The sequence below is a fragment of the Dipodomys spectabilis genome, unplaced genomic scaffold (assembly GCF_019054845.1).
Source record: "Dipodomys spectabilis isolate Male_0828 unplaced genomic scaffold, ASM1905484v1 ptg000038l, whole genome shotgun sequence".
In the NCBI taxonomy this organism is placed as follows: domain Eukaryota; kingdom Metazoa; phylum Chordata; class Mammalia; order Rodentia; family Heteromyidae; genus Dipodomys; species Dipodomys spectabilis.
In genome coordinates this window covers 1,315,392-1,339,095 of record NW_024870715.1, presented here as the reverse complement: position 1 = coordinate 1,339,095, position 23,704 = coordinate 1,315,392, and positions in this window count along the sequence as shown.

The following is a 23,704-nucleotide window of genomic DNA, read 5'->3' as shown; positions in this document are numbered from 1 at the left end:
CAACAAAAAGATTCTTGAACAACTGCTGAAAGATCCAAGGGGAATTCAAATTCCCCTTCAAATTTTTTGCAAATATTTTTGTTGTAGCCATGAAATTAATCAAATACAGAACCTAAAACAAACAAAACAAAAAGAATAGCAAAAGAAGTTAAAATGTGGAGGAAGACAGAAGCTGTGGAGAAGAGAGACACTTTGTCTTTTACTGAAGAGAAATTAGACTCCAAAGTATTAAGACTATCATTTTGTCCTTCATATGATGCCAATTTGTCTTCTGAATTCTAGCTCCATTGATATTTTAAGTTCTTATAATTGTGCTGTGATATTATTGAATTCAACAATTCAATTTTTCAATGCAATATTATTGCAGTCATTGTAACTAAGTTATTGTTTCTAGAAACTAAGCATTTTTAATTTATCTACTAATATGCGCTCACATTTTTTTATCAGCAGAGGTATTACAAAGTCATATGACCAAAAAAAGATACATTAGGGGGCTGGGAAGGTGGCTCAGTGGTAGAGCACTTGCCTTGCATGCATGAGGCCCTGGATTCGATTCCTCAGAACCACATAAGCAGAAAAAAAAAACCAGAAGTGTTGCTATGGCTCAAGTGGTAGAGTGCTAGCCTTGAGCTGCTGAAGAGCTGAGGGACAGCGCCCAGGCTCAGAGTTCAGGCCTCATGACCGGACCCAAAAAAAAAAAAAAAAGATACATTAAAACAATCCACATCTCCCCCCAATTTTATTAATGCACATTAATTGTACAAGAGGATTTCAGAGTAATATTTTCTTTTTCTTTTTCTTTTTTTGGGTCCAATCATGGGGCTTGAACTCTGGGCTTGAGTACTGTCCCTCAGCTCTTCAGCTCAAGACTAGCGCTCTACCACTTGAGCCACAGCGCCACTTCCGGCTTTTTTCTTTTTGCTTATGTGGTGCTGAGGAATCGAACCCAGGGCCTCAAGCATGCAAGGCAAGCGCTCTACCACTGAGCTACCTTCCCAGCCCTCAGAGTAATATTTTCATAGACACAAAACATGTTCTTTGAACAAGTTTACCACCTCTATCACTGCCCTCAACCCCTTCCCCCTCCTCTTCCTCCTTCCACCATTTTCAAATAGTGTTTAATGGGTTTCATTATGCTATTTTCATTCAGATATACATATGTTCACCCTGCAATATCCTCCTTTCTAATTCTCCCTCCAACTAATTCCACCTAGATATACCCTTTTATGCTAATGTCCTATTGTTATTGCCATCATCAACATTACCATTATCATCATTTTAGGTATAGAGTTTATGTAAGAGTGAAATATGATAGGTTTTTTTTTTTTTTTTTGAGCTTAGCTTGATCTCCAGCTCCATCTATTTTCCTTTAAATGACTTTTTTTTTCTTTTTACTAGTCCTGGGGCTTGAACTCAGGGCCTAAGTGCTGTTCCTGACACTCTTTGTGCTCAAGGCTAGAATCTACCACATGAGCCACAGCCCCACTTCTGCCTTTTTCTGAGTAGTTTATTGAAAATAAGATTCTCTTGGACTTTTCTGACCAAGCTGACTTCAAACCAGAGGGTCCTCAGATTTCAGCCTCTTGAGTAGCTAGGATTACAGACATGAGCCACCAGCACCCAGTTCAAATGACAGAATTTTATTCTTCCGAATGACTAAATAATTCTCTATGTAGCCCTGCACATGCCTATAATCCTAGCTACTCTGAGATCTGAGTATCTGAGGATTGAGGTTCAAAGCAGCCTGGACAGGAAAGTCCCCATGAGACTCTTATCTCTAATTAACCACCAGAAAACCAGAAATGGAACTGCGGTTCAAGGGGTAGAGCACTAGCGTTGAGCTGAAGAGCTCAGGGACAGCGCTCAGGCCCAGAGTTCAAGCCCCCTGACCAACAATAAATAAATAAATAATTCTCCGTGTGTGTGTGTGTGTGTGTGTGTGTGTGTGTGTGTGTGTGTGTGTGTGTGTGTGTGTGTGTGTGTCTCATATTTTCTTTACCCATTCATCATCTATTGAGCACTAGGCTAATTGCAAAGACTACGGTAAACAGTGCTGCAGCAAATGTAGATGTGCAGACGTCTCTCTTGTATGTTGATTTATACCCCTTCAGATACATGCCCAAGAGTGAGATAGTGGGGTCGAAAGGTCAGTGTATTTTTATTTTATTTTATTTATTTATTTATTTATTTTGAGTCCGGTCATGGGGCCTGAACTCTGGGCCTGGGCGCCGTCCCTCAGCTCTTCAGCTCAAGGCTAGCGCTCTACCACTTGAGCCACAGCACCACTTCCGGCTTTTTTTCTTTTTGTTTATGTGGTGCTGAGGAATCGAACCCAGGGCCTCATGCATGCAAGGCAAGCGCTCTACCACGGAGCCACCTTCCCAGCCCCAGTTAGTATTTTTTTTTTAGAAAGTTCCATACTGATTTCCATTGTGTTTACACTAGTTTACAGTGCCAACAATCTTATAGTTTCCTCCCCTCCCTCCTCATCCTTGTAAGCATTTGTTTTTGTTTGATGATTGTTATTCCGACTAGGGTGAGACAGAATCTTAGTGTAGCTTTTTTTTTTTCCAGATATTTTTAAGGCTAATTTTTCTTTTAAAATAAATGATTCAAAAGAAGTAATTTTTGTGCCATTCCTGAAGTTCACAGATTAAAGAATTCCCATAGTATTGTAGAAGCTTTTGAGTTTATATGATTTGGCCTGGGTTAACTAAGGAGAGTAACTGAAAGTCTCCTTTTAAAGTTATGGTCTTATGGACTGGGAAGTTGGCTCAGTGGCAGAGCACTTGCCTGGTAGAACGCTAGCCTTGAGCTGAAGAGCTGAGGGACAGCGCCCAGGCCCAGAGTTCAGGCCCCACGACCAGACCAAAAATAAATAAATAAATAAAATAAAATAAAGTTATGGTCTTAGGACTTGATTTTTCATATTATGAGAAACTGAGAGAACTCCGGGACAACTAGTGTTTTCAGATCTGGAAAGATACAAAAACATTTTGAAACAAGCAGTTTTAATAAATTTAACAAATTGGGGACTGGGAAGGTGGCTCAGTGGTAGAGTGCTTGCCTTGCATGCCTGAGGCCCTGGGTTCAATTCCTCAGCACCACATAAGCAAAAAGAAAAAAAACCGGAAGTGGCGCTGTGGCTCAAGTGGTAGCGCGCTAGCCTTGAGCTGAAGAGCTGAGGGACAGCACCCAGGTCCAGAGTTCAGGCCCTGAGACTGGACCCAAAATAAATAAATAAATAAATTTAACAAATTGGAGTTGATTTGTTAATGCCAGAGTAATGCTAAGTAATGCTCAAGTAATTGGACACTGTTTCTCAAGGATACAGAAATACATAAGAATTACAAGTATTATGATACAAATAACACAACTCTGCATAGAAAAGGATATCCAATCAAGCTGGGTTTTAGAAAAGAATTTCAAATGAAGTCCTCCTTAAGCTGAGTCTTAAAGCAAGTATCTTGAACTTGTAGAAATGTTAAGGTCTCTGCTTTAAAAGATTTTGGATTATTCATGAACTGTATACTGACAACTCTTCCACCAGTTTTCTCTACTCTAACTCAAAATATCCTGCACTGTAGCAATCTGTGCTATATTTAGTTTATAAGTAGTGATTCAGTTTTACCAAAACAGTACCATTTGTCACATTGAGTTAAAGTTGATTTAGAATTAACTGGTTTTAGAGTTAATATTTAATTTGTAAATATTTTGGTCTTATAAAACTAATAAAATTATATCTAGTCTTATGTGTATATTATATTTAAGTGACATTATTACATAGTTAATTCAAGTTCACATCCATTTTTTTTTCTTTAAGGAAAATCAAACAGAACATTTGGTCTCTACCATGCATTCTCCTCTCAATGAGTCTGCCAGCATTGTGAGAGTTTGAGATCCAGCCTGGGGGAAGTAATCGTAAGTTTTGTATGAAGGGACACTGAGCTTTAACATCTTTGACTTGGTGATTCCAGCTCTTTTCAGGACACTGACAAATCCCACCCCAGTGAAGAAGATGCTACATGATCAACACATTCTTCTCAAGTTCTTCTATAGAATGTGGCAATTGCTCTAACTTCATAGCAATGTGCTTCTTGGAAATCTTATTATAAGTATGTATCTGCTAGGTACTGGTAGTTCATGCCTGCAATTCTAGCTACTTCTGAGGCCAAGATCTGAGGATTATGGTTCAAAGTCAGCCAGAGCAGGAAAGTGTGTGAGACTCTCATTTCCAATTAGCCACCAAAAAGCCAGAAGTGAAGCTGTGGCTCAAGTGATAGAGTACCAGCCTTGGACAAAAAGCTAAAGGAGAGCCCTCAGGCCTTGAGTTCAAACCCCAGTACCAGAACTCTCTCTCTCACACACACACACACACACACACACACACACACACAAACACTATGCATTTTAAGAACTATAATAATGAAAAGAAATTCAATAAGAAGATTTGAACTAATGTCTAAGAAGCTTAAAGCATTTTTTTCAAAGTGTCTTCCTCAGACACTTTGAATTACAAATCATAGGGCTCTATCTCACACACACACTGAATCAGAAATTGTTCAGGTAATGCCCTATCTGTGTTTCGCAAGACTTCTGGGTAATCCTGATGCATATTACAGTCAATCAAAGGCCCCCTAAAAAAAGTCATTATTTACAAAGAAGTAGCATAGCAGGAAAGAATCTGGTGGACAACAAATCAAAAAATTTTAAGAGCCAAGTAACCTAATGGAGAATATAAACTATTCAACACATTTGTTGATTGGTTTTCCAAGAATTGGGTGCTAGAAACATACAGAACCAGTTAGTTCTCTGGTTTTAGGAGCTGGCCAGGCTGGGTCCTGATTGGGATGAAAGGCAGGAGTATTGCAAAGTCCTAAGAAGCAAACACCCAAGTTCCAGCAACATTTTATGGTATAATAGGGCTTTTCATGCTCCACCCTATACCATGACACATTAAAAACATGCCCATCTGCTTTACCCACAAGCCCACCCTGCTTGTAAATGATCCTTTGTCCCCAAATATGGCACACATTTAAAAAGACGTCATTGTGTGTTTTTTGCAAATGCAAGAGCCATTAATCACATCCACAGCTGTGGCTTTCCCCCACGTTATTATACTTTAATGCATTATCTGTGAGAATCAGTCAAAAAGTCTCCTTCCTCTATCCTTATGCAGTAGCTTCTACAAACTCTCAGTACCCCACAGTGGAAAATCTGGTTCCTTGCTATTTTGTCAATAAAAATAGGAAACTGGGGCTGGGCCCCAGTGGCTCATGCCTGTAATCTTAGCTTCTCACAAGGCTGACATCTGAAGATTGAAGTTCAAAGCCTGCCAGGACAGGAAAGTCGATGAGACTGTTGTCTCCAATTAAGTTCCAAAAAGCTGCAAGTGAAGTTATGGCTCAAGTGAAAGAGCCCCAGCAAAAAAAAGCTCATGGACAACGCCCAGACCCTGAGTCCGAGCCTCAGTCTCACTACAAAAAATAAACAAAAGGAAACAAAAACTATATAAAGAAAAAGAAAGAGATTACATCCTCCAAGATAAGTGGCATTACCAACTAAAATATCTATATTATTATTACCAATGGCTCCAATTTCAGAACCCTAGGTCCCATTCCAGACTAATTATAAATGAATGAAGGACTGCATTCAATAGCTTGCTAAATGTGAAGTCACACCAAGCAAAAAGGGAAAGGCAGTGAATTTATCTTTTTTCAACCCACTTCCACCTCGAGGACACCTCTCCTCACCACCCACATCCAATCTGTCAATTTATTCCACCTTTACAATCTCCCCATCCCTACCTTGACCCAAATGCCTAAAGCTGTGTGAAAACAGCACTGTCAGACTTCATAAATGTGCAATGACGACTCACACTGAAAAGAGACATTCTGTCACAACGGAAGCACAGCTTGTCAAAAAAAAAAAAAAATTCATACCAAATTTGAGTAGCTCTCAAATTTCAGGTCTCAGGGCTTTATTTTTAGAGATCATTTTTTGTATTTGGGATTTTGCTCAAAAACTACATTTTCATAAATTTGGTTTTTATAAAAACCAGAAAGTAGTATTTTGCTATCATAAATCTATTAAAGTTTATATTTGTCAAATTCACAACAATTTCTATTCTTTAAGAATTATAGCCTTTGGACTCTCTTCTATTTATTCTTGAAATTGAAGAGCATAATTTTGTTTTTTATTTTGTCCTATCATTCTTTTGGCATGTCCAGAATAATCAAATTTATGTGTGCTTTATATTCAAGTACAAGTCATGTTTGTGATGGCAAAAAGTTGGTGCCCTGCCTTCACTGAAGTCAGAATGGCTCTTGACCATGATTAATGTCCATCTCTGAAACATCTCCTTTGTGGTTATTGAGTATCCCCCAGCTTTTGCTGAACTCTCCTCTCGGCTCTTCTTTTTGCTTTGTGTTTCTCCCTGACAACAAAAAGCCTAAGGAAAAGAAACTAAGGGTGAAAATATTTACACGATGTGATTCCAAGAATTTCCAACTTGGACTCCTACTGGAAGGAAAGGCTGAGATCCCAGGCTCTCAATTACTGGTTTTCGTTTCCTCCTGGCCAAGTATGGGAAGTCCCTTGGTTTTCTTTCCTTTACCATCTTTTGTCCATCACTGAGGGGTCAACCCAGCTTCCCCAAGGTGGATTCAGCATGTCCCTAGAGCCTGCCAGTAAAAGCAGCCAGTGCCGTGAACAATAGCAACATAACCCACCCAGACTTCCCGTCTTCCCCAAAATCACACCATTGCATGTGTGTTTATAGGGAAGAAGGAAAGGCTCTAAGACCAAGTTTATCCATGCCCATGTTGCCAGTCTCTCCCTAGCCTGGAGTGGGGAAAGGGGGTGTGAAAGGATTGGGCAACCAGTGTGTCTTTTAAGCAAAAGAAACAAGGCCCTCCCCAAAGCCACCCAACAGTTAAGCTACTATGACAACTCAGGATTTAAAAAGGTAACAGCACAATTTTCTGGAAAGGAAAGGGAGGGAGCTGAAGATACAAGCAAAAATTAATTAGTAAGATCTATGAGGGAGGAAAAGTTATAAAACTCAGAACAGTGAAAATATGGGAGGAAAAACTTGAGTGGGGTATCAGTGGTCACACTTGTAATTCTAGCTACTCAGGTGGTGAAATCTGAGGATCACAGTTCAAAGCCAGCCCAGGCATGGAAGTCCATGAGAATTAGCAAAATATTCAGAAGTGGAGCTGTGTCTCAAGTGGTAGAGCACTAACCTTGAGCAAAAACAGCTAAGCAAGAGCATGAGGCCCAGAGTTCAAGCACCAGTACTAGCAAAATAAATAAAAACGTGTTTATAAGATATAATGTAATTGTAACTTTTGAAGAGAAGAAATACCTGATTGTTCTGAGCTCTTAGAGGGCTGATATGCCGTTTATTTAATGGTGGCTCATGCCTGTTCAAAGCCAGCTTGGGCAGGAAAATCCATGAGACTATTTCCAATTAACCACTGAAAAGCTGCAAGTGGAGTTATGGCTCAAGTGGCAGAACACTAGCCTTGAACAAAAAGGCTCAGGACACATGGCTAGGCCCTGAGTTCAAGCACCAGGACTGGCACAATTTTAAGAATGGGAGAGGGGAAGGAATACAACAAAGACTGAAAGGTTTGTGGCATTATAAGAAAAACACATAACAGTACAGGTTGATAAACATCAAAAATTGTTACAGAATAGTTGTAGAGCTTATTTGAGAAGTGTAAAAAGTGAACTTGAAGACTCATTACCATATGGGCACTGGTGGCTCATGTGTATAATTCTAGCCACTTAGGAGGCTGAGATCTGAAGTTCACAATTCAAAGACAGACCAGAAAGAAAAGCTGGTGAGACTCTTGTTTCCAATTAGCCAGCAAAAGTCTGGAAGTAGAGCTGTGGCTCAAGTGGTAGAGTACCAGCTTTAAGTGAAAAAGCTAGAAGTAACCATTCAAGCCTTGAATTCAAGTTCCAGTGCTGGTCCGTGCAAGTGCACACACACACACACACACACACATATATACACAAACTATCAAAAGTTGGCAATGTGGCTCAGTGGCAGAGCACTTGTTTTACATGTTCCAAACCTAGCACCACCAAGACCAACAACAATCATGAAAAAGAATTTCAGGGACTGGGAATGTGGCTTAGTGGTAGAGTGCTTGCCTAGCATGTGGAGCCCTGGGTTCGATTCCTCAGTACCACATACACAGAAAATGCCAGAAATGGAGCTGTGGCTAAAGTGGTAGAGTGCTAACCTTGAGCAAAAAAAGCTCAGGGACAATGCGCAGGCCCTGAGTTCAAGCCCCAGGACTGGAAAAAAAAAAGAATTTCAAACCATGACCATAGTATGTCATCTACCTTTTGTCTGTGCTTTCTCTACTTACAGTGTTTTGACAATACGAAATGACAATACAAAATGAAATAATATTCCTGGACCATGCTAGAGAAGAAATCCGCTTCTTACACTCAGTAGAACTTCATGGATGAGTGTTCTCTACTTCCTACCATTTCATTCATACACACACACACACACACACACACACATGGACAGCCCTGCGAGGTTGTTAGGAAACATAATAATGCCCATAATAATGATGTATTCTAAAGTGGAAAGAAGCCAATGCAGTGGTCCTACGTCACCAAGTGTATATGATAAGCTCCCCATAATGCATTTTGGAAAGACAAGTGCTGGTTTCTACTTCAGAAAGCTCACATTTTCTGAATAAGGCTGGAGAAGGGAAGACAGAGAAGGAATCTGATGTAGTTCATTTACTTGCAAGAATGAATATATCCTGTGGCAGTTTCCTAACTTTCAACGATCCAGGGCCCTCATCATATCTGATGCCCAAATGTTTTCACATAACCTCTTTCACATAACCAACAGAGCTGATAGGCTGAAACGCGCTGGCTTGTGTCACTGACACTGAAACAAAAAGCTGTCTTTGTAAAAGCACAGATGACTGAAATGAAATGTCTTCTGAATAAATATTTTTGGTTTGCTAAATCCACCCAGGCAGCTTTCAAATCACCCATCAAAGCAGGAAGCCTTTCCCAAGATTGAAAAATACTGCAGCTATTTTGTAAACAAAACATTCAGCAAACATGACCTTGAGTATCTCTGAAAGTCAGATTCAGACCAAAATTGACAACTGTTTTTCTAAATCCATCCATGACAATCAATATAGTAGGGTGACTGTGTAACTGGAATTTCTTATGCAATAGTCCTACATTACTCAGGTTTAAAAAAAAATTATTGGTTTGTAATCAACTTCCATCCTAGTTAATAAGACAGCAAGGCAAATAATGAGAAAGGTCAAAGAAAACAAAAGATAAAGAATGTCCTGTCCTTGCCAACTTCACTCCCAAAATGACTTCAAGTAATCAACGAAAAAGCAAACACTCCTCAGCAAAATTCTCATCTGTCAAATACAGTAGTGTGTACACCACCGTTGAATTATGAAACTCAATTACTACCAGGCCCAAGCAGACCTCATGGAGCACAGAAGTAAGTGATCGAATCATTATTGCCACAAGTGGAAACAAATGTTTCGGCGGGAGGAAGTTGTGAGCATTCTAAAGGAGGAAAGATTAGAACTTTCTTACCTTCTGTGAAAACAAGTTAGTGTCACAAAGGCCTCTTTTCATCCTAAACTTCTGCAGAAAGTATATTCAAATTTACCAGAATATTCTCTAACTCTAATACCTTAGAGTATGTACTGTATGTAATGAACTATTTTCTCTCCCTCTCCTCCAGAATGGCATTTTCCATGTATCATTGTAGATAACTGATACAGTTACAATGGAATTCCAGGTTCAGAAAGGTGAACTGAACAGATGTCAGCATGTTTGTACCCCTCACACTTTTACAGCACTTTGTGATTCTCATAAACAACAAAAATATGTTCTAGTAACATACATGGAGTGTCTTACAATACCTTTAGACATCCAATCCACAGATAAGATAGATGATAGATAGGATGAGAGAAAGAGAGACAGAGAGAAGAGAGACTGAGGGAAGGTAAGAGACAGAGGACTGAGGAGAGAAATGAGAGAAATGAAAGAGGAGAGAGAAAAAAGAGGAGAGAAAAAGATGGAGAGAGAAGAGAGGAGAGATGGAAAGAGGAGAGACAAGAGGGAGAAAGGAGGTGATGGAGAGAGTAAAAAGAAAAGAGGGAGAGAAAGATGGAGAAAGAGATGGAGATAAATGAAGAGAAGAGGAAGAGAGAAATGAAGAGAGGTGGGGAGAGGAGATGTAGGAACCCTAGAGCTGTGTGGGATTGTGCCAGGCTGCAGGAGACTTGACAGTGTGCTTGAAATATGAATGGTAACAGTGGAAAACACTGGATGTTTTTTTTTTTAATCCTATGTCTAAAGACACAGGATTATGAGTGTTGGACCTTTTGCATTAATTCCTGTCAAAAGACCAAAGTTCTTGCGTTGACTTACCTTAGGAAATTCCTGGATCCTTACCAAAACTCATCAAGTGCTTTGTATATGTAAGAGAGTGACAGAGAGAGAGAGAGAGAGAGAGAGAGAGAGAGAGAATGTGTCCTGGGGCTTGAACTCAGGGTCTAGATGCAGCCCCTGAGATTCTTTTTTTTTTTTTTTTTGGGTCCGGTCGTGGGGCCTGAACTCTGGGCCTGGGCGCTGTCCCTCAGCTATTCAGCTCAAGGCTAGCGCTCTACCACTTGAGCCACGGCGCCACTTCGGGCTTTTTTCTTTTTGCTTATGTGGTGCTGGGGAATCGAACCCAGAGCCTCAAGCATGCAAGGCAAGCGCTCTACCACTGAGCCACCTTCCCAGCCCGCCCCTGAGATTCTTTTGCTCAAGATTAGTGCCCTTCCACTTGACCACAACTCCACTTCTGGCTCTTTTTGGTAGTTTCATTAGAAGTAAGAGTCTTACAGACTCTCCTACTCTGTCTAGCATCAAACTGCAGTCCTCAGCTCTCAGCCTCCTGAGTAGCTAGGATTACAGGCGTGAGCCACCAGCATAGGCCTTCAGTGCTTCTTAATTTTTCATCATCTACCATTGGTATGTGCCCTTTTGTCTATTTTCCTGAAACTCCCTCAAATTTTCCCTGGGCTCACTTGAATGTATAAAGCAGAGATTGGAGGCGAGAACTTGAATTTCATTTTATCTTTCAGTTAAACTCATTACTCATTCCATAGAGATAATTGGGATATTAATTATTTAATCACCAATATTCTGAAATATCACTGCATGGACATTTCTTCATCTGTTTCCCTGGAATCTGCTTTGGAACTGGCAAATAGAGAGAGAAGAGGGAGAGAGATGAAGAGAGAGAGAAAAAAGGGTGAGATGAGAAAGATGGAGAGAAAGAAGAATGAAGAGAGAAGGAAAGAGGAGAGAGAAAGAAGAGTAACGAGAATAGAGAGATGGAGAGAGAAAAGAGATGAGAGAAGTGGAGAAAGATGAGGAGGGATGGAGAGAGAAAAACAGAAAAAAGATAAAGAAAGCAAAGGGAGAGAGATGGATCTGGAGAGGAGGGAGAGGAGAAGAGAGAGAAAAGAGATAAAAGAAATGAGATTAGATAAATATTGTATATTTGAAGAATTGTTATTCTGAAGTATTTTTTTTTTTTGGTATGGTTGTGGGATCTGAACTCTGCTCCTGGGTGCTGTCCCTCAGCTCTTCAGCTCAAGGCTAGCACTCTACCACTTGAGCCACAGCACCACTTATGGCTTTTTTCTTTTTGCTTATGTGGTGCTGAGGAATCGAACCCAGAGCCTCAGGCATACAAGGCAAGCGCTCTACCACTGAGCCACCTTCCCAGCCCCTGAAGCATTTTTTAAGTTTGCAAGGACTTACTTTAGAAAAACAGGATAAAGTGGATAGGTAGAAGAGGAAGGGAGAGACATTTCCTACACAGTATTTTATAGAAAAAAAAAGTATTCTTAGTTCTGTCCACTAAAAAAAAAAAAAAAAACCTAAGACTATGATGCAGCCATTTCCCACTACCAGGGAACCCAGGTTCCTTGGAGAACTGGGTACTTCCAGGAGTTGGAAATGTCTCAGAAGATCGGGGTATTACGTAGGAAAAAGGTCACTGACTTGAACTTGGCAAGGCACCTTGCTGACTGGCAGGAAGCCACGTAAGCAAGTACACTGGATGGGAAGTCTGCCCACGTGTTATCCCTAACGAATGACTGCCCTTTGTTCTGATGGTCAGAACTTAGGACACTTGGCCAAAGTAAGAGCTAGTCAGAAGAACAATTCTTAACTCAGTGCTTTACCAGGTGAGCCACACCTCCCTCTCTAGAGAAACAATTCTTAGAACACAATGTGGCTTAACTAAAATAGCTCTCGTAAGATGGCAGTCATCCTTAAAATGGTGAGGCTTATGTCAAGCAGCCACTTTGACAGAAAAGAGTCTAACTCCTCTACCTGCTTGGGACAGAAAATCATCCCCAAGATGAAAATGGAACATCTTGTCAAACCAGAGAACAAGGAAACTATCAAAGACAACTAATGTCAACATGAAAAGAACTAGGGACAAACCAGACTCCTGAGTTTATAGGGAACATGGCAGATAGTTAAATGACATCATGAAAATACAATCAACAGCTGGGTGCTGGTGGCTCACATCTGTCATTCTTGCTACTCAGGAGGTTGAGATCTGAGGACCATGGCTCAAAGCCAGCCCAGAAGGAAAGTCCATGAGAATCAGCTCCAATTAACCACCAGAAAACCTGAAGTGGCACTGTGGCTTAAGTGGTAGAGTGTTCACCTTGAGCTGAAGAGCTCAGGGAGAGTGTCCAGGCCCAGAGTTCAAGCCCCACAACAACAACAACAAAAACAGAAGTACTGGTAGAGTGCTAGCCTTAAACAGAAAAGCTTAGGGATGGAGCTCAGGTTCTGAGTTCAAGCCCCATGTCCATAAAAGAAAAGAAAGAAAGTCTGTTGATATATTAGATAAGTCAATCAAACAAAATAGCTGATACCTGGGCTTTTCCTGTGCTAGCCATGAAGTTGACTTGTAGGATCAATAAAAGTTAGAATAATTGTGGCTCTTCAGTTAATATAAAACTTAACTAACATTGTTGTTGTCTGTGCCAGCCTTGGCATAGCATTATTATTAATGATGCTCTTTGGTGTGAAATGTAGGCTAAGCAACTTAAATACATTTAATTTCATTTTAAAATTTCTAAAAATATTGGCTGAAATTTTACATGTCCTCTGTGGATCAGAATGGACAAGAGAAAACATTTTCTTCTTCTTCCAAACTGTTATTGAAGGCACTTTCAATTGCCTTGAGCTCTTTACTTGGTTTAAATGTCAAAATTGTTTTCCTCAAAAAAAAAAAAAAATTGTTTTCCTCAGTTTCAAAAAAAGTGTCTTCCCTAAGGGGGATAATCCTGTTAATCATAAAATAGATAGTATAAGGAATTTTCTTTCAAAGTTAAATTTAATTAATGTTCTTTTATATGTTTCTCCTTCCTTTTACATGCTTCAATTTTTTTTAAATTTTTACAAGCTATTTACTGTATACCTATATCCTTTAAAATGAGGAGTAACAAGTCATTAACTGTAAGATGCACATCATATCCACATCTTAACACCTTTGAAATCGGGGCGTATTTATAATCAACATAGTTTTCCCAAATCATTTTTTCTCATTTAAATTTACATTAAAATAAGACATTATATATTTATTTATTCAGTTATTTATTTATGGTTGTGGGGTTTGAACTCTGGGCCTAGGTGTTGTTCCTCAGCTCTTCAGCTCAAGGCTCATGCTCTACCACTTGAGCCACTGAGCCACTTCTGGTTTTCTGAGTGATTTAGTGGAGAAAAGAGTCTCATGGATTTTCCTGTCCGGGCTGGCTTTGACCCATGATCCTCAGATCTCAGCCTTCTGAGGAGCTAGGATTATAGGCGTGAGCCACCGGCACCCGACATTTTATATCTTATTGCAGGCTAGATTTGATAAAAACCCCATAATTTCTTCAACAATTATTATGAAGCTAGTGATGGAACTGATCGCCATTAAGTACTTCTGAGTGTCTTGTTTTGTTTTAGTCCTGTGTTGAAATCAGGGCCTGGGCACGATCCCTGAACTTTTGTGTTCAAGGCTCTTCACTTGAGCCACAGCTCCACGTCCAGTTATCTGGTGGATAATTGGAGGTAAGAGTCTCATAGCTTTTCCTGCCTGGACTGGCTTTGAACCCCATTCCTCAGATCTCAGCCTCCTGAGTAGCTGCGATTATAGGCATGAGCCCCCCAACATTCAGCTAACACTTTGTTTTCTATATACCTGTATTAAAGAGCAGTTTCTCACACTCAAACTTTTCAAAAGCCATGTGCAGGCAAGGAATCGGCCTTTTCTATGCACAACTACTTGGAAACGTATTTTCCGATTATCCTATTTTTCTGTTGTTTAGGAATTAATAGACAGTAGGACCCAAAAGCCACTGATGAGTTGTGTTTTAAACAAAATTTTATTTGAGCGAAAGAACAAAGCACTGACACATCAGGACCATGTCCAGAGTCAGGATCTTAGGGCACGGCCTTAAGTGTCGGGCTGTATTAGCTTTTAAAAATATTAAACCGGAAGGGGGACAGGGGAAGGACTTACGCATGCGCAGTTGGGCTCTCTGTCCATTTTGGCCAATGGTCACTCCAGAAGTGTTTACAATTTTTGCCAAGGCCTTTTGCCTAGGGACTGTTGACAGGAAGGTTGGGGAATAGAACAAAAGATGCGAGTGATGCATTTAGTGAGTAGCAGAAGCCGAGTTACAGTTTAATTTTATAACCACAAAAACAAAGTTACAAAATTATCCATTATTGATAAGCAGAGACTTTTAATTTTTACATGGCCTAAATACCTAAATCAAACATTATATCTCTAATTTTTATACCACAACACTATTTGGTACAAGAGAAATGTGAAGCTTCATGTGAGTTTTACATTTTAGCAATAATGACTTGGAACAAATTTTTTGGTCAATCTAGGAATCAGTATTTTTATCTAGAAAATGGGAGGTGATGGCTATCTTGTGAGTATGTTGCAAAGACTCAAAGAAGAACCTGTATGAAGAGGGTAGTACAGGACTGTGGGCTGTGGCTCAGTGGTAGAAATTGCCTAGCATATGGGAAGTCCTGGGTTTGAACCTCAGCAGCAAAAGAAAGTAGGAAGGGGGCTGGGAAGTTGGCTCAGTGGTAGAGCACTTGCCTTGCATGCATGAGGCCCTGGGTTCGATTCCTCAGCACCACATAAGAAAAAAGCCAGAAGTGGCGCTGTGGCTCAAGTGGTAGAGTGCTAGCCTTGAGCTGAAGAGCTGAAGGACAGCGCCCAGGCCCAGAGTTCAGGCCCCATGACCGGACCCCCAAAAAAAAAAAAGAAAAAAGAAAAAAAGTAGGAAGGGCAAAAAGAAGGCAGGGAAGAAGGAAGGAAGGGAGGGAGGGAGGGAAGGAGGGAAGTAGGGGAAAGAAAGAGGGAAGAGAGGGAGGAAATAATAACAGTATCAAGTTTTTTTCTCTGGTGGTACTGATGTCTGAACTCAGGGCCTGAACTCACGCTTGCTAGACAGGTGCTCTTTTACTTTAGCCATGTCCCCAGTTCTTTTTCACCACTTGAGCCACAGCGCCACTTCCGGCTTTTTTCTTTTTGCTTATGCGGTGCTGAGGAATCGAACCCAGGGCCTCATGCATGCAAGGCAAGCGCTCTACCACTGAGCCACCTTCCCAGCCCTATGCCCAGCATTTTGCTGGTTGAGATGGAACATTTCAAACTTTTTGCCTGGGTTGGCCTCAAAGTGTAATCCTCCCCTTTCTCCATGAAGCTGGGATGACAGGCATGAACACTCAGCTAGGATCCCTAATATTATTAGAATTTTGGTTCAACCTGCACAAGAGTCAAATAAGCAACTTAGTAAGTAATAAGAAAGAGAGAGCCATGGGCAGGAAACTCCCCAGAGTAGAAGGTACTAGGCCATCTTCTACATTAGTAACTGAGATACATTTAGAGTATGGATCCCAAAGGCTCATAAGTTGCAGGATCTGGTAATGTGAGAGGTCATGAACCCTTTAGAGGTGACACCGAGGTCCTTGATCCTTGGGAGTCTGCCATTGAAAGGAATTGTGAGACGCTGGTCCCTCTCTAGATTCTGGATATACCGTGTAAACTCTCCTCCCACATGTCATTCCCTTCTGCCATAAGGTGACATAGCGCTGTGGGGCCCTCACAAGGGCCTACACCATGTTGCTCAATGACTAAAACTGAGATAATTAAATCACTTTTCTTTATATTGCCTCAGGTATTTCTTTGCAGTAATGAAAAATAAACTAATGCATTGGGTATCTACTTTGTAACCTAACACACTACTGAGTAGAATATTGGGAATATAGAAGACTTTGTCTTCAAGGAACTTACAATAAATAAACAAGTAAAGGAGAAGGGACAAATCTCTCATGCAGAAGAATTCTCAATATTTGAGGCATTCTATCTTCAAGGAAGTAGAAAGGAATACTCCACTCCTTAAATGTGAGTTACTCATAATGTCTTTCTTCTAAAGAATATAGAACAGAGTCATGCGCTAGTGGCTCATGCCTATAATCCTAGCTACTCAGGAGGCTGAGAAATGAGTATCGTGGTTCAAAGCCAGCCCAGATAGGAAAGTCTGTGAGACTCTTAATCTCCAATAAACCACCAGAAAAACAGAAGTGGTGCTGTGGCTCAAGTGGTAGAGTGCTAGCCTTAAACTGAAGAGCTGAGGGACAGCACCCAGGCCCGAGTTCAAGCCCCAGGACCAAAAAAAAAAAGAATATAGAACAGGAATAAAATGAATAGTCACTGGTGGTTCATGCCTACAATCCTACCTACTCAGGAGGCTGAGATATGAAGAACATGGTTCAAAGCCTGCCTGGGCAGGAACGTCTGTGAGACACTTATTTCCAATTAACTACCGAAAAGCCAGGGGCTGTGGCTCAAGTGGTAGAAAACAGGCCCTGAGTTCAAGCCCCAGGAATGTCACACACACAAAAAAGACTACAGGGTTGGGAAGATGGCTCAGTGGTAGAGTGCTTACCTTGCATGCATGAGGCCCCTGGGTTCGATTCCTCAGCACCACGTAAGCAGAAAAAGCTGAAGTGGTGCTGTGGCCAAGTGGTAGTGCTAGTCTTGAGCTGAAAAGCTCAGGTACAGCGCCCAGGCCCAGAGTTCAGGCCCCACAACGGACAAAAAAAAAAACAAAAAGACTACACAGTTTAGAAACCTGATCGACACTACTTTAGCCAGATGACCAATTTCAAACCAATAGTGGTGTCAAACAAATCCCAATCTTACAAAATATCAATCAGTCCTCTCCAAAACTGTTAAGGCCATCAGATATAAAGACATTCTGAGAAAGTGGCACGGCCAAGAGCAGCTTAGGGAGACATGATAACTAAATGTATAATGTGGTGCCTGGATAGAATCTGGCATGGGAAAAGAAGAGCAGAAACTAAGGAGATGTGACTCAACACGGACTTTAGTCCGTTGTATCAGTGGTTCATTAGGTATGACCACTGTGCCACTACAGTGGAACATGTTAATAGCAGGCAACTAGGTGTAGAGTATATGGGGACTCTCTACTGTCTTATATTTCTGTAAACCCAACATAAAAATCCAAAAAGAAATGGACATAATGTAGCAAATGCCAAGACAAAATGACCCACATGCATGGTTTTCTATGGGGTCGAAGATGGAAGCCAAGGCCAGGCAGGTGCACTTTTCCAGAGACTACAGGAACAGTAATGATGGCATGAAGAAAGATCCTGCCCTGAGGAGTATATTACAACACACTCTGGGCCTTGCAGAATTTACATTCCCTGTCACAGCCTCCTCTCTTAGAAGCAAAGGCCTAGTGGACTTCTAGTGATGCTATGGCATTACTTCCTGATCCAGACCAGAATTTATCACAGTAGTGAATAAAAAGAGACTTTGGGTGAACACCAATAGCTTACACTTAGAATCCTAGCTGCTCAGGAGGCTAAAATCTAAGGATCAAGATTGAAAGCCAGTCCAGGTAGAAAATTCCAGGAGACTCTTATCTCCAATTAACCAGCAAAACAGCTGGAAATGGATGGAGCTGTGGCTCATGTGTAGAACACTAGCCTTGAGAGAAAAAGTTAATAGTTCCCATACCCTGGATTCAAGCCCCAATACCAGGAGAGAGAGAGAGAGAGAGAGAGAGAGAGAGAGAGAGAGAGAGAGAGAGAGAGAGAGAGAAGAAAAGGAAGCATTACATACAAACATACAAAGGGATCAAGGGATCGGCCCTGGGAGGTTGGGAGCCAAGTGGTACAGCCAGTGTTCCCTAAACCACACCACTCCATCTCTGGAAAACCACAGCCCCTGCAGCGCCCACTTCCCCAGACACACGTGTACCTAGTCACTTGTGAACTGCTTGTAGCCAGTAGAAAGTCCAGTTTAATCACTTGATCTAATTCCTGTCACCCTCTAGGAGAGGAAATTGAAGTCTACTAGTCACAGAATCATTTCAGAATCACCTTTCCGAGTGTTTTTGTTGTTTTGTTTTCTTTTTTTCTTTTTGTAGTGCTGTGGATCCAACCCAGGACCTGGCAAACACTAATAAGTACTCTACCACTCAGCTACTTCCCCAGCCTCTGGGATCAACTTAATTTTCACTCCTCAGAGACTATGGACATTTCTGTTGCTAGAAACCATCAGAAACTAAAAGGCCAGATGTATAAGATATTAATTATACCAGGTGCTGGTGGCTTACCCCTGTAAGGCTACTCAGGAAGCTGAGATCTGAGGCTTGCGGTTCAAAGCCAGCCTGGGCAGGAAAGTCCAAGAGACCTACATCCAATTAACCACCATAAAACTATTGGTAAGTGTGACAAAGCATGAAGCTTGAGCAAAGCTCAAGGACAACAAGTACCCAGGCCCTGAGTTTAAGTCCCACAACCAACAGAAAGAAGTTAAAAAAATATATATAGGACTGGGAATGTGGCTTAGTGGTAGAGTACATGCATGAAGCCCTGGGTTCAATTCCTCAGTAGGTAGAGTGCTAGCCTTGAGCAAAAGAAGCTCAGGGACAATTCCCAGGCTCTGAGTTCAAGCCCCAGGACTGGCCAAAATATATATATATATATATATATATATATATATATAAAACATTATATTATATATATACATAATATATAATATTACAGAGAATAATCAGAATACCTACAACAAAACATCACTGTGGGCTCATTGATAAGAGTTCTAAAGCTGATTTTATTCTATATAATCAATCAATCACATAAATCTTAAGGTCACTATAACTGAAATCAAATTAAGTTACTATGTCTTGCTCTTCTAAGTAACAGTTTAGAAAAGCGCTTAATTGGTAGAGGGATGCAGCAAGAATACTCTAAGAAAATAAAAGACCTACAACAAAGATCTAAAAGAGAATGGGTAGAAACAGAGAGGGACCGTGCAAACCTCAGAGCTTGCCTCTTAGTTTAAGTAAGGAGCTAACCCTAAGCTTTTCTAGTGAAACTCTTTCGAGTTAGCAGCAGCATCTGGCCACTTGACCTTCTCGGTTTTAGAGGCAGTCCATTCCGGCAACAAGGACCAGCCCATTCTAGAAGGCTGGTAGCTTGGTGGAAAGCACCCCTAGGACAGAATATTTTTTGTGGTGCATGCCAGGCCAGTGCTTCAGCATTAAGCTACACTCCTCCCCTCCGCGTCCCTCCCCTACCCTGCTACACCCACAGCCCAGATAATTACCTTTTAATGTCTCCCTCCTTTCTGTTTTTTGGGTTTTTTTGGGGGGGGGGGTCCGGTTGTGGGGCCTGAACTCTGGGCCTGGGCGCTGTCCCTCAGCTCTTCAGCTCAAGGCTAGCACTCTACCACTTGAGCCACAGCGCCACTTCCGGCTTTTTTTTTTTCTTTTTGCTTATGTGGTGCTGAGGAATCGAACCCAGGGCCTCAGGCATGCAAGGCAAGCGCTCTACCACTGAGCCACCTTCCCAGCCCTCTCCCTCCTTTCTGTTAAGCATTATTTTTGAACAACCATCAAAAGATTATCTCAAATGTTTTATCAAGGAAAACTGAAGGCCAAATTTTAATGATAAAGATCATAAAAAATGAAAACTTAGAATGATTACCTTACACCTCTAACACTGAGCTGGGTCCTAGGCCAAACATTAGATTCACCTAGAAAGATAAGCTCTGGAGGCTCTGGCTCTGTTCTGGCCAATTACATGGCAATGTCTGAAATGGGACCTAGACCCCTGGTACATTTTATTTATTTATTTATTTATTTTGGATTTGATTGCTTTATTTCAACCTTATTATCTTCAGATTCACAGATGTTCTTGCACGCCGATTTGTTTGGAGCTAGGGTCTCACAATGTAGGATATAGGCTGGCCTAGAACGTACGATCCTCCTGTCTCAGCCTCCCAAACGCTGGCATTACAGGTGAACACCATATGCCCAGCCTGATTTCTTTTTCTTTTTTCTTAATTTTTTTTTCAAATTTTTTATTGTGATTAAGTGGTTACATAATTTCCCAAATTATGTATGGGATAGTGATACTCAGTCAAAGTCACAAACACATTCTAACTTTCATGGGGCAAATTGTCTATCATGATCTATAACATTTATGAGTGCTACGAGCTTTGCGATACAGTTATTTCTTCCACATTGGGTGATATGTACATTTCTTTCCTTTTGCATAGCATCAGCTGCTCCCTCTTTCCCACTTGTTCCCTCCCTCCCATCGCTGCCATTGAGTTGCTTAGTTCATTTTGATCAGTGTCCAGCGCAGCTGATGGGTCCCACTGTTGTATGTTTTTCCCTGATTCCCTCTAGTTCTGTGTCGTCCTCCTGGTTTCCCTCCAGTGTGCACATATATACCATACATGTGATCAGCAGCATGGGGTTATTTAGTAGTGATTCGACCAGATGAGTGGAAGTCCTTTGTTTCTCAAGTCTTGTTAATTTTGTCGTATCACCTAACATTTTCGATTTACCATCCACTTATCAGGGAGACCATGTGCCATTTGTCTCTTTGCTCTTGGCTTACCTGGCTCAACATGATTTCTTCTAGCTCCATCCATTGTCCTGCAAATGCCATTATTTTGTCATTTCTAATGGCTGCATAATATTCCATTGTGTATAGATCACCTGGTACATTTTATTTTGCTTTTTTTGTTGTTGTTGTTTGTTTTTCTTTTCTGGGTCTGGTCGTAGGGCCTGAACTCTGGGCCTGGGCGCTGTCCCTCAGCTCTTCAGCTCAAGGCTAGCACTCTACCACTTGAGTCACAGCGCCACTTCTGGCTTTTTTCTTTTTGCTTATGTGGTGCTGAGGAATCGAACCCAGGGCCTCATGCATGCAAGGCAAGCGCTCTACCACTGAGCCACCTTCCCAGCCCCACCTGGTACATTTTAAAGCTCCCTAAGTTGTTGTCCTGTGCAGCCTACTTAGGAATCAACTGCCTCATAAGGAGTCTAAACTTTGAATCTCAAATACTCTTCCTCAGAGCAAGATAAGGTAACCAGGAATCCTAGGAGTTCAATTCTGTGAAAAGTCACCTATGTGAATATAAAACTCTATAATCTTAATAATTTGTCTCATTCAGTCAAAGGTACCCAGGTGCAACTTTCCTCACCTCACCTCTCATCACTTAAATCCAGATATTCTGTAGTGTGTGTGTGTGTGTGTGTGTGTGTGTGTGTGTGTGTGTGTGTGTGTGTGTGTGTGTGTGTGTGTGTGTATTAAGGCTTAAACTCAGGACCTGAATGCTGTCCTTTGGCTTTTTCACTCAAGGCTGATGCTTTAACACTTGAGCCACAGCTCCACTTCCAGTGTTTTAGGGGTTAATTAGAAATAAGTGTTTCATAGACTTTCCTACCAGAAATCGCTTTGAGCTTCAATCCTCAGGTATCAGTCTCCTAAATAGCTAGGATTGCAGGCATTAGCCACCAGCACCAGCCTCAGAGATTTCTTCCTCCTCCTCCTCCTCCTCCTCCTCCCTCCCCCCCCCCCCCCCCCCCCCCGTGTTTTGTGTGTGTGTGTGTGTGTGTGTATTGCTGGTCCTGGGACTTGAACTCAAATCCAGACATAGGCACTGTCCCTGAACTTCTGTGCTTGAGGCTAGCATTCTACCATTTGAGCCTCATCTCCATTTCTGGCTTTTTAGTGGTTAACTGGAGATAAGAGTCCCTCAGGTTTGTTTGGCTTCAAACTGCAATCCTTGGATCTCAGCCTCCTGAATAGCTAGGATTACAGGTATGAGCCACCAGTGCATGGCCACAGATAGTCTTCTTAATATACTTATGGTAAGCATAAACTACAAACTAGAAAAGAAAGACAAACCTCATCCTCACCCCTCCAACTCTCCTGGATTGGCCACTCCAAAAGAAAAAAATAAATAAGAGACTAACTTCTCTTAAATGTTTCAAAACAAAATAATTAAAATGTCTCTGGGTAAACAGCTATGAAACTCAATGAGCTATTTCCTTTATTTTTTTTTCCCTAGTCACAGACCCAAGGTCTATCATGGAAATAGTTGCATTGTTTTGACAGGGGCCAACTCACTCAGTGAAATTACATCTCAGGAGGTTGCCTGTGCCCTGCGGGGTTCTGAATAGCATGTACCCCCTTGGCTATTTGGGCACCAACCTGGTGAGATATGGAGTGGCAACATTTTTCCAGTCCATGAACTCTTCCTAATTATATGGCATCATAACAATTTACACAGCCTAATTGGAGGAGCGATTTAGCCCTATCAAGGACACTCCATAAACAATAGTGAGAAAGACAGCTTTAATGGGCTGAGGCTTGAATTTTCTCCCAAGGCAAATATCAGGGGTGGTGGCCATATTAGTGGGTTTCTAAGAGTAGTAACTCCTCCACCATTTAAGGGATTTAAAACCAGCTCACAAATGCTGTTTTTGTCCCTTTCCTTTCAGAGGACAATTTACATAGTGACAGCAATGAAATCAACCCTTTCCAGTTGCCAGATGAGACCACTGATTTGTTCCAATCAAGAGGGTTGTAAGACTAAATATTATTTGACTTCTAGGAGATGGTGGTATGTTTGTTTTTCATGCCTGTAAATCTGGCTTCTCAGGAGACTAAGATGTGAGGATTGAGGTTCCAAGCTAGCCTGGGTAGGAAAGTCCATGAGATTCTTATCTCTTGAGTTCAAGCCCCAGGACTGACACAAAACAAGATTAAATAAGTGAAATTAAATGATATGGGGATACTGTTCAGCAGTACTGCAGGGAAGGAGAGAGGTGGGGATGGAAGAAGGGAGGGAGGGAGGGAGAGAAGAAAGAAGGGAGAGAGGGAGGGAGAGAAATGGACTCATACATACTCCAGAATCTCAAAATCATTCCAGTGCATGAAGCCCCACAGTGTATATCATTTATTTGAGAAGTCCACCGAAGGAAATAAATCTATGGGGAAAGAAAATAGATTATTGGTTCTTAGGTGGATGCCCAGGAGTGGCATGGGAATGTTCTGATCCTGGGTTGTAGTGAGGGGTGCACGCCCCTGTAAAGTTACTAACAGGGTGTGTGATATATAACTATATAAAGCTGTTTGGGGAAAAGCAGTGAAGGCCATGGCTGCCCAAGTCTGGGGTGCCTGCGACTTAGCATTCCCAGTGAATTCTTCTCTTTCTCCATGGCCATCTATGAAAAGTGACTAGAATTGAAGTGTTCGGTGAAGGCGC